The sequence below is a fragment of the Rana temporaria genome, chromosome 1, assembly GCF_905171775.1.
Source record: "Rana temporaria chromosome 1, aRanTem1.1, whole genome shotgun sequence".
In the NCBI taxonomy this organism is placed as follows: domain Eukaryota; kingdom Metazoa; phylum Chordata; class Amphibia; order Anura; family Ranidae; genus Rana; species Rana temporaria.
In genome coordinates, this window is record NC_053489.1 from 171666626 (window position 1) to 171670729 (window position 4104).

General features: G+C 47.0%; 1 pseudogene; it reads left to right on the top strand.

The window, feature by feature from the left end:
• The first annotated feature begins 3417 nt into the window (after positions 1 to 3417).
• LOC120924834 lies at positions 3418 to 3704 on the top strand (annotated as a pseudogene).
• The last annotated feature ends 400 nt before the right edge of the window (positions 3705 to 4104 follow it).

The following is a 4104-nucleotide window of genomic DNA, read 5'->3' on the forward strand; positions in this document are numbered from 1 at the left end:
TCTGTTCTCCTGGTCATCCCCAGAGGAAGGCTCCAGTGAGGAGGAGTGGGAGACAGGGGAGTCCCCATCAACAGAGACTCATTCTGAGGTAATGGAAGAACCACAGCCCCCAGTATGGACTCCAGTCCCAAGCAGCAGAACCTTTGCAAGTCGGCCCTCTACTACCCAGACCAGAGCATCCACCTACAGGCAATGGGTATTTAAAGCCCAGGAAGACTGTGTTTTGCCTGGCAGGGAAAAACTCAAAGAACTGCCCAGGCTCTCCTGCTTCCAAAGGGAGGTTCAATGCAAGGTTGCTCTGGAGTGGTGCCTTGACCACCCACCCCAAGTCATGGACATATTCGAGAACTCACAGGGAGAGTGGGAGGATGACATGATTTGGGACTATTTGCACATCTGAAAACCTTTAAGGATGCCAGAAAGCAGTCTCTGGGCCCGATTCAAGGACATTCGGAAGGACTGGGTCCTGGTTGTAAATGCGGGCCGGCCTACCAGGAGCCACTCTGTATCCATCCGAGGAGAAGGGGATAGCTGGAGGAGGTTGCAGGATCCATGTTTCTACCTGTGAGAGTGACTGCTGTGTTGTGTAGCCCACAGGTAGGAGCGTCCACCAGGACTGCAAGGACAGGGCACTGCTTGGGTGGTTTTCTCCAAAGACAAAACTTTCTGCAGGGACAATGATTGCCGCCCAGGGTGCCTGATGGAGGAAGAATCATCATGGACACTAGGGTGTACTGTCCCTGCCAACTCTCTTGTTGCTTGCCACGTTGGGAGGGGCCCCTCCATTCAGGGGCAACGAGAGTTTTGTTCATGTGCATGTATGTCTGGCTGTGCTCTCCAGGAGGTTCCCTTAGATCCCTCCTGGGTGGGTGATGGCGGACAGGGAAAAACATGCTCAACTGTAAATTTGGAAAAAGTTTGCCCCTGAGAGGATAGTAACCCCCTCTAAGCAGCAAGTGGCATTGTGGGTAGTTAGAGTGTACAGATAGAATGTGTGTTTTTGTGTTTGTGTCTTATTTTAGGAATGCCAGGGATGGGACGGCTGTCCATCTCCACCACGGGAACAGATGAAGACCTGTGTAAGGCAGAGTATTCCTCCTGAGGGAGCAGTGCTCTGTCTCCACTTGTATGAACCTAGCTGCAGGGACCTGTAGTTAGGAATCTATGCTCAAACAATTTTTGTACTTAATTTATTTGTGCAAAGTCCCGTCCAAGTTTTCTCCCTTTCACCCAAGAGGTATTTTTGGAAAATTTGCATTGTTCCCCAAAGCTGGGGACCAGCTGTAAATTAGTGGGGGGTGGATGTAGCACCCTCTACCTTAGGTAGGTGCTATGCTGCATGCTAGGCCTGCTTGTTTTTGATCTGGAGGGCAGGGAGTGGTTAGTGTAGCAGTGGGTGTGACCACCTGTGCTGCTGTTCTTGGGCACCTCTCCTGCTTCCATGGAGAATGTTCTGGAAGAGGGGCAGTGCTGAGATCTGGAGTGGCAAGGAGCTCATGTGAGGAGCCCTGACCAATCCCCAATTGGAATTGGCAGGGGGCAGGCATCCCATATAAGCTCAGGTCCAGCCCACTGGAGGGTTGTTGTCGGCTGAGAGAAGTAAAGAATGGAGTGCTAGATCGCAAGCAGGAGGCCCATCCCCATCTGGGGACTGCGCGCGCCTCGTGGAGGAGCCCAAGAGCTGGGAGGGAGCCTTACCCATACAAATCGATGTGGCCTGCGAGCACAGGATTTGTAAGTCGGGCTAGCTGGGATCAGTAGTCCACCAACTAACGCAAGTTGCTAATTAACTAGGCCGCAAGAAGGGGTACTGCAAGCCCCTGGCCTATTAATAAGCCAGCAAGTTCAGCAATTCAGTCAGCACCTGGGATTATTCAGAGTGATTCCTGTTGTAATAGGAAGATGATGGGGCAGAAAGTCTAACACGTTACAGTGGAAGTTTGTGCAGGAGGAAAGAAGTCCTGGTAACAGTCTGCAGGAGTTGATGCAGAGGAGGAGTAACAGTCTGCATGGTTTATGCAGGGGAAATGACTGTAGAGTCCATCAGCTCTTCAAAAGCTCAATTAATTTAACCAATTCTTTAACCATGATGGCAAAGTATCTGTTCTATGGGCATCCCATATCCCCTTTCCCCAACCAAGTTATATCCCCCAAATAAACAAAAACAAAACAATGCAAAATGGCTGTTCAATTTTCTGAGAGCGATATATGGAGGTCTTACAGCAGGGTGATATGGTGGATGTTAGTAACTAGTAGCAACCATCCACTACAGGTGCATATAGTTTCATTTTCTTTTTTACAGAAAGGCCAATTCTTGATTTTATCAAATGTACCTCTATATCAGTGGTTCTCAACCTTGCTAGTTCCGTGACCCTTGATAAAATGTCCCAAGTTGTGGGGACCCCTAACAGTAAAAAAAAATCGTAGCGTGGGTTGTTGGCACCCAAGGCAAGAAGTAATGTGCGCCCCATACCCACAAACATTTAGCGCTCCCTGAGTCCCTTCCCCTTGTACAGTATTAAAACCCCTTATGGTACATTTTAGGATGTATAACTTTTTCTCTTCTCCTTTATTTCTCTTTTATCTTTCAATGCTAATATCTTGTTTTTTTCCCCCTTGTCCCCCTCTTTAGCCTTCTTTCCTCTTCTTTCTCTTATTCTTTCTGTCCCTTTTTCTTTGTTCCTTCCCCTCTTTTCCTCTCCTTTCAATGTATTCTCTATTTGTTTCCTTCTCTTACTCCTTGGTGAGAGGGCGGGAAGTAGGGATGAGTGGCAATGTTCGGGGGACTTCTTTGGTGCTCTTGATCAAGGTCATCTGCTGATCTGAGAACTGTAGTGGGGAGTTTTAATGGCAAATATAATCACAAGTAGTGTTACTCACTTTGTCTCCGGCTTAACTGAGTCTCAGACTTTGTGGTGTCTCGTAGCAGTGACACCTATCCCGAAATCAAGAGATAGGGTCTCTTTCAGCCCCTCCCACTTCACATTCCTCGCCAGTTAGCTGACCTCTAGTCTGGCTGTGGCTGTGAACAGGCAGAGTGGTCGGCCGCGGGTTCCAGGGCCAGCCATGCTGGGTAGCTGCAAAAAAAGTCTGGGAGAGTGGTTCGGGCTTCAGGAACAGCCCAGGATTTGGTGACCCCCTGGCAAATCATCATTCGACCCCCGAGGGGGTCCCGACCCCTAGGTTGAGAACCACTGCTCTATATGGTTACGGTGTGAAGGCACTTCCAACACCCAAAGCCCAATTTTTCAGCACGTGTTTGACAGGTGCGTATGCCTACAGAAAGGCAATACTTGCTTTCATCAAAAGTACCTCTAGGCATTTCCTGCTCTCTCTGGCAGTGTGTTCTCAGGACATTCTGCAGGGAAATTTTACCCTTTATTTTTACCCCATTTTTCCTTTCACTGCTCTGTAGATCAACAGTGGCTTCAGTGGCAGAATGAGTTTGCCACTAATTCCAAAACCATTCCTTATTGGCCTTATTGGTTTGCCAGTAATGGTGAAACTGAAGTGGGTTATGGAATACAATTGATACCTGGTCTCTGTGGATGGCTACATGAACATGCAGCTCACCAATACAGAAGATTATATAAATGGGGCGTTGTCATTGTCTGTATCTTGGAGAAGTTCTAATAAGGTGTAATAATGTAGTATATATACGAGGAGTAGAAGAGGAGGAAGAAGATGGCAAGATGAGAGAATAAAGAAATTTCCCAATTGGTTTTGTAAATACATTTTTTTAATTCTCTCTTTTTAAGGTTATTGGTGGACATATGTTTTGTTAAGAAAAATAAACTGATTTTTTTTCAAGAGTAACTTTATAGGGTTACGATGTGAAGGCACCACCAGCACCCAACCATGTTACTTCTAGCCAAAGCCTGCCAAAGAGACAACAGACAAGAGACAAAAAAATTGTTAATCTTGTCCTGAGTGTACTATATTTTAGCTTTTTCACATAAGGCTTGCTCACTGTGGTGCAAAAATTTGTTATTTCCATCCAAAGTCTGCCAAAGAGACACCAGAATTGATCCAAATTATCTCTCATCTTTTTCCGAGTGCACTAAATGATGGCCTCATCATACAGACTGGCTCCCCAAGCCGTTG